We start from the raw sequence: 12,219 nt of genomic DNA on the forward strand, positions 1-12,219 counted from the left end.
TCCCATTACTGATACTAGCTTTTTATTCCAGATTTATTTAATTAACTGAATTAAATTCCCCAGCTGTCCTGGTGGGATTAGAACTCACGTCTTTAGATCATTAGTCCAGGCCTACTGATTTACGAGTCCAGTAACAGAACCACTGTGCTACTGTACCGCATGGCCCAGAAATTCAGGTCGGAGGCTTCCCGCGGGTGCAAGCCCCCGACCTGCACTCACCTAGTGCGCCAGCCGTTGAGCTGTGGGCTCCCGTGGGATTCCGATCCTGGGCCTGCTCCAGCTGCCGACGCGCAGTGCTTGTGTATCCCGGGGCACAGTTAGTTCGATGTGTCCCCTGGGATCACGTGGGCCATGGGGAGCCAATCGGAGCAGGGAATGTCCATTCATAAGTTTGACAGGAAGTGCTGTCAAGACTTATAAATACTACGGCCCCAAAACATCACTAAATCTTCAAATAAATTTTTTAAATTATCACATTTTTAAAATAAACTATAAATTACATGAAATAACTATTTTAAACAATAATTTAAATTAAAAATTTTTATTTTTTTATTTTCTAACGGGGCTAAAAATAAACTTACCTTGCTTTAAAGTGTTTAAAAATAATAAACCTGTGGAAAAAATGTTTTAATTTTAATTAATTCACCACTTACCTTGTAAAAAGCAGGCCTTACACCTGCTTTTTATATGTCTAACTTCTGGAGACTTACCTTCCCAGGAAAACATGTAAAAAAAAACGAAGTTCGATGCACACGTGCAGCCTCTCCTGCGCACGCGTTCGAACTCTGAACCCCTTCATTCAGGGGAACGGAAGTGCCGGTTTCCCGCGCATGCGCAGTGCATGCAGGAAACCGGCACTTCCATTGGGCCTACAGGTGAGTACCCCGTGCGGACTCACCCGTGGAGACCCGAATTTCTAGGCCATTAAAATGAATAGACAAAGTAAATAAGAGGGAGACTAAAGGAAATTTGGTTAGTAGCCTATTAATTGAGGCATGGCAGGGCAGCTCACTCCCGTAGAATGCACATCCTGTGCCATGTGAGAAATGTAGGACACTTCCCGTGTCCTGGACAACCACGTGTGCGGGAAGTGTCGTCAGCTGGAGGAGCTCGAGCTCTGGGTTTCGGAGCTTGAGCAGCAGCTGGTGTTACTGAGGTACATCCGCATGACTGAGAGCTTCATGGATAAGCATGTTTCAGGAGGTGGTCACCCCACAGATAAATGGTGTGCAGGTAGAGAGGGAATGGGGGACCACCAGACAGACAAGCAGGACCAGGCAGGTAGTGCAGGAGTCCCCTGAGTGCTTCTTGCTCTCTAACCATTATTCAGTACTGAACACTGGTGAGGACGATGGTTCCACTGGGGAGTACAGCCGGAGCCAAGTCTGCGGCACCACGGGTGGCTCAGCTGTACGGGGTGGGAGGAAGAAGATCGGGAAGGCAAAAGTGCTAGGGGATTCGAAAGTTAGGGAGCAGATAGGCGTTTCTGCGGCTGCAGATGTGATTCCAGGATGGTATGTTGTCTCCATGGTGCCAGGGTCAAGGATGTCACCGAGCGGCTGTAAGACATTCTGAGGGGGAAGGGTAAACAGCCAGAGGTCGTGGTCCATATTGGTATCAACGACATAGGTAGAAAGAGGGATGAGGTTCTGTAGGCAGATTTTAGGGAGCTATGAAAGAGATTAAAAAGCAGGACCTCAAAGGTAGTAATCTCTGGATTACTCCCAGTTCCACGTACTAGTGAGTATAGAAATAGGAGGATAGAGCAGGTGAATGCGTGGCTGGAGAGATGGTGCAGGAGGGAAGGCTTTAGATTCCTGGGACATTGGGACCGATTCTGGGGGAGGTGCGACCTGTACAGGCCGGATGGGTTGCACTTCAACAGGGCCGGGACCAATATCCTCGCGGGAGGTGGGGGTGTTGCTAGTGCTGTTGGGGAGGGTTTAAACTAATTTGGCAGGGGGATAGGCACCAGGATGTAGCGTTAGAAAGGAGAAACAAAGTGCACGAAGGATTGGGAGAGACAGATAGCAGTAGAGTAAGAAATAGTAAGTTATTAGGTGGGGTCAGACTAAAACAGAATACAAGAAGGTCTAAGATAGGTTTACAGTGCATGTGTGTGAACGCACGAAGTGTGGTAAACAAGGTTGGTGAGCTGCAGGTGTAAATAGACACATGGGAATATGATGTTGTGGCGATAACGGAGACCTGGCTCAAAAAAGGGCAGGATTGGGTACTAAATATTCCTGGATATAAGGTGTTCAGGAAAGATAGGGAAGGAAAGAAAGGAGGTGGAGTGGCAGTATTGGTTAAGGAGAATATTACAGTGCTGGACAGAAAGGATGTCCTGGAGGGGTCAAGGACAGAATCGATTTGGTTAGAGTTGAGAAACAATAGAGGTGCCATTACACTACGAGGTGTATTCTATAGACCACCAACTAATGGGAAAGATATGGAGGAGCAAATTTGCAGGGAAATTACAGAGAGGTGCAAGAACTAATGAGTAGTGATAATGGGGGACTTCAACTATCCTAAAATAGACTGGGATAGTAATAGTGTAAAGGGCAGAGAGGGAGAAAAATTTCTGAAGTGTGTTCAGGAGAACTTTCTTGATCAGTACGTTTCCGGCCCAACGAGACAGGAGGCATTGCTGGATCTGGTTCTGGAGAATGAGGTGGGTCAAGTGGAGCAAGTGTCAGTAGGGGAACATTTAGCGAACAGTGATCACAGTATCATAAGGTTTGGATTAGCTATGGAAAAGGAGAGGAGCAATCTAGAGTAAAAATACTTAATTGGAGGAAGGCAAATTTCAGTGGGTTGAGAATGGATCTGGCCCGGGTAAACTGGAATCAAAGATTGACAGGCAAAACTGTAATCGAACAATGGGCTGCCTTTAAAGAGGAGATGGTTCGGGTACAGCCGAGGTACATCCCACGAGGGGGAAAGGTAGGGCAACTAAAGCCAGAGCTCCCTGGATGACGAAAGAGATAGAGAGTAAGATGAAGCAGAAAAGGAGCGCGTATGGCAGATGTCAGATTGAGAATACATGTGAGAACCAGGCTGAATATAGAAAGTTCAGAGGGGAAGTGAAAAAGGAAATAAGTGGGGCAAAGAGAGGGTATGAGAATAGATTGGCAGCTAACATAAAAGGGAATTCAAAAGTCTTCTATAGGCATATAAATAGTAAACGGGTGGGGCCAATTAGGGACCAAAAAAGAGACCTATGCATGGAGGCAGAGGGTATCTCTGAGGTACTAAATGAGCACTTTGTATCTGTCTTTACCAAGGAATAGGATGCTGCCATAGACATAGTGAAAGAGGAGGTAGCGGAGATACTGGATGAGATAAGAATTGATAAAGAGGTACTAGAAAGGCTGGTTGTACTTAAAGTTGATAAGTCACCAGGAGTGGATGGGATGCATCCTAGGATGCTGAGGGAAGTAAAGGTGGAAATCGCAGAGGTACTGACCATAATCTTCCAATCCTCCTTAGATACAGGGGTGGTGCCAGAGGTCTGGAGAACTGCAAATGATACACCCTTGTTCAAAAAAGGGTGTAAAGATATAAACCCAGCATCTACAGGCCAAAAGCTTCCCCAATATCAGTTTAACCTTGGTAGTGGGGAAGCTTTTGGAAATGATAATCAGGGACAAAGTTAAGAGTCACTTGGACAAGTGTGGATTAATTAAGGAAAGCCAGCACAGATTTGTTAAAGGCAAATCGTGTTTAATTAACTTGATCAAGTTTTTGATGAGGTAACAGAGAGGGTTGATGAGGGTAATGCGGTTGATGTGGTGTACATGGAGTTTCAAAAGGCTTTTGATAAAGTGCCACATAATAGGCTTGCCAGCAAAGTTGAAGCCCATGGAATGAAAGGGACAGTGGCAGCATGGATACGGAATTGGCTAAGTGACAGGAAACAGAGAGTGGTGGTGAACGGTTGTTTATCGGACTGGAGGAAGGTGTACAGTGGTGTTCCCCAGGGCTCGGTACTAGGACCATTGCTTTTCTTGATATATATTAATGACTTGGAATTGGGAGTACAGGGCACAATTTCAAAATTTGCAGATGACACAAAACTTGGAAGTGTAGTGAACAGTGAGGAGGATAGTGACAGACTTCAGGAAGACATAGACAGGCTGGTGAAATTTAATGCAGAAAAGTACGAAGTGATACATTTTGGTAGGAAGAACGAGAGGCAATATAAACTAAAGGGTACAATCCTAAAGGGGTGCATGAACAGAGAGACCTGGGGGTATATGTGCACAAATCGTTGAAGGTGGCAGGGCAGGTTGAGAAAGTGGTTAAAAAAGCATACGGGATCCTGGGCTTCATAAATAGAGGCAGAGAGTACTAAAGCAAGGAAGTTATGATGAACCTTTATAAAACACTGGTTCGGCCTCAACTGGAGTACTGTGTCCAATTCTGGGCACCGCACTTTAGGAAGGATGTCAAGGCCTTAGAGAAGGTGCAGAAAAGATTTACAAGAATGGTTCCAGGGATGAGGGACTTCAGTTACATGGATAGACTGGAGAAGCTGGGATTGTTCTCCTTGGAGCAGAGAAGGTTGCGAGATTTGAGGTTCAAAATCATGAGGGGTCTGGACAGAGTATATAGAGAGAAACTGTTCACATTGGCGGAAGGGTCGAGAACCAGAGGACACAGATTTAAGGTGATTGGCAGAAGAACCAAAGGCGACATGAGGGAAAACTGTTTTACGCAGCGAGTGGTTGTGATCTGGAATGCACTGCCTGAGAGGGAGGTGGAGGCAGATTCAATCACGGCTTTCAAAAGGGAATTGGATAAGCACCTGAAGGAAAAAAATTTGCAGGGCTACGGGGGAAGGGCGGGGGAGTGGGACTGGCTGAAGTGCTCTTGCAGAGAGCCGGCACGGGCTCGACGGGCCGAATGGCCTCCTTCTGTGTTGTAACCATTCTATGATTCTATTTGATTCTAAATGTTTTCATGCATTTTTATTGGAATGTGAAATACTCTGCCAAATGTTAATTTATGCTAAATCAATTACAATATTCAAAAAGTACAGGGTAATTATTTTAAAAGTTGATAGTGGGAATGAAAGCGGCTGGAGAAGTAGGTGGAGCAATGAGACAGGATGGGGCTGAAGTGGCAGAGTCTTCGTCCAAAAGACGGCACCTCCGACAGTGCAGCGCTCCCTCAGTACTGCACTGGGAGTGTCAGCCTGGATTTATGTGCACAAGTCCCTGGAGTGGGAATTGAACCCACGACCTTCTGACTCAGAGGCGAACCCACTGAGCCACAGCTGACACTTAATGGTGGTGGATTGGGTGCCAATCAAGCGGGCTGCTTTGTCCTGAATGGTGTCGAGCTTCTTGAGTGTTGTTGGAGCTGCACTCATCCAGGCAAGTGGAGGGTATTCCATCACACTCCTTACTTGTGCCTTGTAGATCCCTTCTGGGATCCAATTGGGTGTATCAGGAGGTGGGAGTGGGCGGAACTTTCCGTGAAAGCTGGCACTGGCGGCCTGCATGTGAAAATGCTGAGGGAGACCAAAGAAGGAATAGCAGAAACTCTGACCACAACCTTACAAACATCCTTGATATGCATGTTGTACCAGTGGCTTGAAAGGTTGGAAATGAAAGACCGCTGTTCAAGGAGGGAGAAAGGGAGAAACTTGGTGAATATGCACCAATCAGCTGAACATCATAGAAATACACAGAGGTTATAACACAGAAATAGGTCATTTGGCCCAACCAGTCCATGGTAGTGTTTACCCTCCATGCGAGCAAAGAGCCCAAATCACAGTATACTACCTGTTCACAAGTTGTCGCACAGGTCTGTGTAGATGTGTTCAGTGTCAAGAATCCGGTGCTTTGGACCTCATTGGTGCAAGTGAATGTGGTACAGACTCTGTCAATCTCCCATATCCCATCAACCTCATTTTCAGAATGCACAACAGGGTGGGGGGGTCTCCTCTGTGCGACAGTCCCGCTCCCAACCATCGGAGACTGTGTAGTGGAGTGGACCTCTCCGACACTACGAGGCAAACCCCATCTCAAATTCCAGGGATGATCATCTGCATACTCAGGGCAAGCTGCGGGAGCCTTCAAGGGGTGCATGCTCCTTCGAGACCTGAAACTCAGAGTGGTGCCATGACACTCCAAAGGTGAAAAAAGACCTGGGAAAAGCCCAACGATTCCATTGAAATGGAGCCTGTGACACCTCTGGTCAAGGTCATTGATCCAAGGCGCCACTATCTTTGATCCTGTCTTGCTCAGAGTTTGGGGCTTCTTCAAACGGGTGCTCACGCTAGCTCACAGCTGGTGAGTTCCATCCAATGAGGCCCCTGACACCCACCCCTCACTGGAATCTCTCTAAAGGCACAGATAGGGCAGAGTGCCAGCTGAACCACTTCCACCTATTTTCGGGCCTCTGACTGGAGATCAAACCCACTTACTCCCCAGTCAAAATTTGTGGCCTATTGTTTCAAGATTCTAGGAATAGGGACCATGATTTAACAATGCATGTTCTGAATGAGTCTCGCAGTTTTGCTACTTTGGCGGGACAGCTGATGTCAGCACTGTCTAAGAATCACAGTATACTACCTGTTCACAAGTTGTCGCACAGGTCTGTGTAGATGTGTTCAGTGTCAAGAATCCGGTGCTTTGGACCTCATTGGTGCAAGTGAATGTGGTACAGACTCTGTCAATCTGCTGCTGGATCATCTGGCCGGGCACCAGGAAAGTGTTGTTAAAGTAACACACAGGACCTGCGAGAATAAAAATGTGCTTCAGTTCTCTTCTGCGTTCTGTGCTTTTAATTTAGTCTGCGAGATTGGGCAATGCAGTAGTCGGCACACTGCCTATTCACATCAGAATTCGAGGTTTGAATTAAGCATAAGGTGGAGGGATTTATGGAGTGTGCACCAACTCTCATTGGGGTACAGTTCCACAGACACTGATTCTCACTGGGGTACAGTTCCACAGACACTGACTCTCACTGGGGTACAGTTCCACAGACACTGACACTCACTGGGGTACAGTTCCACAGGCAGTGACTCTCACTGGGGTACAGTTCCACAGACACTGACTCTCACTGGGGTACAGTTCCACAGACACTGACTCTCACTGGGGTACAGTTCCACAGACACTGACTCTCACTGGGGTACAGTTCCACAGACACTGACACTCACTGGGGTACAGTTCCACAGACACTGACTGTCACTGGGGTACAGTTCCACAGACACTGACTCTCACTGGGGTACAGTTCCACAGACACTGACTCTCACTGGGGTACAGTTCCACAGACACTGACTCTCACTGGGGTACACTTCCACAGACACTGACTCTCACTGGGGGACACTTCCACAGACACTGACTCTCACTGGGGTACAGTTCCACAGGCACTGACTCTCACTGGGGTACAGTTCCACAGACACTGACTCTCACTGGGGTACAGTTCCACAGACACTGACTCTCACTGGGGTTCAGTTCCACAGACACTGACTCTCACTGGGGTACAGTTCAACAGACACTGACTCTCACTGGGGTACAGTTCCACAGACACTGACTCTCACTGGGGTACAGTTCCACAGACACTGACTCTCAGTGGGGTACAGTTCCACAGACCATGACTCTCACTGGGGTACAGTTCCACAGACACTGACTCTCACTGGGGTACAGTTCCACAGACCATGACTCTCACTGGGGTACAGTTCCACAGACACTGACTCTCACTGGGGGACAGTTCCACAGACACTGACTCTCACTGGGGTACAGTTCCACAGACGCTGACTCTCACTGGGGTACAGTTCCACAGACACTGACTCTCACTGGGGTACAGTTCCACAGACACTGACTCTCACTGGGGTACAGTTCCACAGACCATGACTCTCACTGGGGTACAGTTCCACAGACACTGACTCTCACTGGTATATGGGTTCCACAGACACTGACTCTCACTGGGGTACAGTTCCACAGACACTGACTCTCACTGGGGTACAGTTCCACAGACACTGACTCTCACTTGGGTACGGTTCCACAGACACTAACTCTCACTGGGGAGCGGGTTCCAGAGACACTGACACTTACTGGGTACGGGTCCGACAGGCACTGACTCTCACTGGGGTACAGTTCCATAGACACTGACTCTCACTGGGGTACAGTTCCACAGGCAGTAACTCTCACTGGGGTACAGTTCCACAGACACTGACTCTCACTGGGGTACAGCTCCACCACACTGACTCTCACTTGGGTACGGTTCCACAGACACTGACTCTCACTGGGGTATGGGTTCCACAGACACTGACTCTTACTGGGTACGGGTCCCACAGGCACTGACTCTCGCTGGGGTACAGTTCCATAGACACTGACTCTCACTGGGGTACAGTTCCACAGGCACTGACTCTCACTGAGGTACAGTTCCACAGACACTGACTCTCACTGGGGCACAGTTCCACAGGCAGTGACTCTCACTGTGGTTCAGTTCCACAGACACTGACTCTCACTGGGGTACAGTTCCATAGAACCTGACTCTCACTGGGGTACAGTTCCACAGACATTGACTCTCACTTGGGTACGGTTCCACAGACACTGACTCTCACTGGGATATGGGTTCCACAGACACTGATTCTCACTGGGGTACAGTTCCATAGACACTGACTCTCACTGGGGTACAGTTCCACAGGCAGTAACTCTCACTGGGGTACAGTTCCACAGACACTGACTCTCACTGGGGTACAGCTCCACCACACTGACTCTCACTTGGGTACGGTTCCACAGACACTGACTCTCACTGGGGTATGGGTTCCACAGGCACTGACTCTTACTGGGTACGGGTCCCACAGGCACTGACTCTCGCTGGGGTACAGTTCCATAGACACCGACTCTCACTGGGGTACAGTTCCACAGGCACTGACGCTCACTGAGGTACAATTCCACAGACACTGACTCTCACTGGGGCACAGTTCCACAGGCAGTGACTCTCACTGTGGTTCAGTTCCACAGACACTGACTCTCACTGGGGTACAGTTCCATAGAACCTGACTCTCACTGGGGCACAGTTCCACGGGCACTGACTCTCACTGGGATACAGTTCCACAGAAGCTGACTCTCACTGAGGTACAGTCCCACAGACACTGACTCTCACTGGGGTACAGTCCCACAGACACTGACTCTCACTGGGGTACAGTTCCACAGACACTGACTCTCACTGGGGTACAGTTCCACAGACACTGACTCTCACTGGGGTACAGTTCCACAGACACTGACTCTCACTGGGGTACATTTCCACAGACACTGACTCTCACTGGGGTACAGTTCCACAGACACTGACTCTCACTGGGGTACAGTTCCACAGGCACTGACTCTCACTGGGGTACAGTTCCACAGACACTGACTCTCACTGGGGTACAGTTCCACAGACACTGACTCTCACTGGGTACAGTTCCACAGGCACTGACTCTCACTGGGGTACAGTTCCACAGACACTGACTCTCACTGGGGTACAGTTCCACAGGCACTGACTCTCACTGGTGTACAGTTCCACAGGCACTGACTCTCACTGGGGTGCAGTTCCACAGGCACTGACTCTCACTGGGGTACAGTTCCACAGGCACTGACTCTCACTGGGGTACAGTTCCACAGGCACTGACTCTCACTGGGTACAGTTCCACAGGCACTGACTCTCACTGGGGTACAGTTCCACAGGCACTGACTCTCACTGGGGTATAGTTCCACAGGCACTGACTCTCACTGGGGTACAGTTCCACAGGCACTGACTCTCACTGGGGTACAGATCCATAGACACTGACTCTCACTGGGGTACAGTTCCACAGACACTGACTCTCACTGGTGTACAGTTCCACAGACACTGACTCTCACTGGGGTACAGTTCCACAGGCACTGACTCTCACTGGGGTACAGTTCCACAGACACTGACTCTCACTGGGGTACAGTTCCACAGGCACTGACTCTCACTGGGGTACAGTTCCACAGGCACTGAGTCTCACTGGGTACAGTTCCACAGGCACTGACTCTCACTGGGGTACAGTTGCACAGGCACTGACTCTCACTGGGGTATAGTTCAACAGGCACTGACTCTCACTGGGGTACAGTTCCACAGGCACTGACTCTCACTGGGGTACAGTTCCACAGACACTGACTCTCACTGGGGTACAGTTCCATAGGCACTGACTCTCACTGGGGTACAGTTCCACAGGCACTGACTCTCACTGGGTACAGTTCCACAGGCACTGACTCTCACTGGGGTACAGTTCCACAGACACTGACTCTCACTGGGGTACAGTTCCACAGGCACTGACTCTCACTGGGTACAGTTCCACAGACACTGACTCTCACTGGGGTACAGTTCCACAGACACTGACTCTCACTGGGTACAGTTCCACAGGCACTGACACTCACTGGGGTACAGTTCCACAGGCACTGACTCTCACTGGGGACAGTTCCACAGACACTGACTCTCACTGGGTACAGTTCCACAGACACTGACTCTCACTGGGGTACAGTTCCACAGGCACTGATTCTCGCTGGGGTACAGTTCCATAGACACTGACTCTCACTGGGGTACAGTTCCACAGGCACTGACTCTCACTGGGGTACAGTTCCACAGACACTGACTCTCACTGGGGCACAGTTCCACAGGCAGTGACTCTCACTGTGGTTCAGTTCCACAGACACTGACTCTCACTGGGGTACAGTTCCATAGAACCTGACTCTCACTGGGGTACAGTTCCACAGACGCTGACTCTCACTGGGATACGGGTTCCACAGACACTGACTCTAACTGGTGTACGGTTCCACAGACACTGACTCTCACTGGGGAACGGGTTCCACAGACACTCTTACTGGGTACGGTTCCACAGACACTGACTCTCACTGGGGAACGGGTTCCACAGACACTGACGCTTACTGGGTATGGGTCCCACAGCCACTGACTCTCACTGGGGTACATTTCCATAGACACTGACTTTCACTTGGGTACGGTTCCACAGACACAGACTCTCACTGGGGTACAGTTCCACAGACACTGACTCTCACTTGGGGACGGTTCCACAGACACTGACTCTCACTGGGATATGGGTTCCACAGACACTGACTCTCACTGGGGTACAGTTCCACAGACACTGACTCTCACTGGTGTACATTTCCACAGACACTGACTCTCACTTGGGTACGGTTTCACAGACACTGACTCTCACTGGGGAGCGGCTTCCACAGACACTGACACTTACTGGGTACGGGTTCCACAGGCACTGACTCTCACCTGGGTACAGTTCCACAGACACTGACTCTCACTGGGGTACAGTTCCACAGGCAGTAACTCTCACTGGGGTACAGTTCCACAGACACTGACTCTCACTGGCGTACGGGTTCCACAGACACTGACTCTTACTGGGTTCCGGTCCCACAGGCACTGACTCTCACTGGGGTACAGTTCCATAGACACTGACTCTCACTGGGGTACAGTTCCACAGGCACTGACTCTCACTGGGGTACAGTTCCACAGACGCTGACTCTCACTGGGGTACAGTTCCACAGACACTGACTCTCACTGGGGTACAGTTCCACAGACACTGACTCTCACTGGGGTACAGTTCCACAGACCATGACTCTCACTGGGGTACAGTTCCACAGACACTGACTCTCACTGGTATATGGGTTCCACAGACACTGACTCTCACTGGGGTACAGTTCCACAGACACTGACTCTCACTGGGGTACAGTTCCACAGACACTGACTCTCACTTGGGTACGGTTCCACAGACACTAACTCTCACTGGGGAGCGGGTTCCAGAGACACTGACACTTACTGGGTACGGGTCCGACAGGCACTGACTCTCACTGGGGTACAGTTCCATAGACACTGACTCTCACTGGGGTACAGTTCCACAGGCAGTAACTCTCACTGGGGTACAGTTCCACAGACACTGACTCTCACTGGGGTACAGCTCCACCACACTGACTCTCACTTGGGTACGGTTCCACAGACACTGACTCTCACTGGGGTATGGGTTCCACAGACACTGACTCTTACTGGGTACGGGTCCCACAGGCACTGACTCTCGCTGGGGTACAGTTCCATAGACACTGACTCTCACTGGGGTACAGTTCCACAGGCACTGACTCTCACTGAGGTACAGTTCCACAGACACTGACTCTCACTGGGGCACAGTTCCACAGGCAGTGACTCTCACTGTGGTTCAGTTCCACAGACACTGAC

General features: G+C 49.8%; 1 pseudogene across 1 annotated transcript in view; it reads right to left on the reverse strand.

Moving 5' to 3' along the window:
* Positions 1 to 12,219, reverse strand: part of LOC147123904 (uncharacterized) — a 156,938-nt pseudogene that overhangs the window by 42,480 nt on the left and 102,239 nt on the right. The window contains exon 3 of the transcript XR_015073188.1: positions 6,585 to 6,748. The product of XR_015073188.1 is annotated as an uncharacterized LOC147123904 (transcript). The remainder of the gene's footprint in view (positions 1 to 6,584; positions 6,749 to 12,219) is intronic.

Source organism: Somniosus microcephalus, chromosome 1 (assembly GCF_052327205.1).
Source record: "Somniosus microcephalus isolate GS21.2 chromosome 1, FLI_Smic_1.0, whole genome shotgun sequence".
Taxonomy (NCBI): Eukaryota; Metazoa; Chordata; class Chondrichthyes; order Squaliformes; family Somniosidae; genus Somniosus; species Somniosus microcephalus.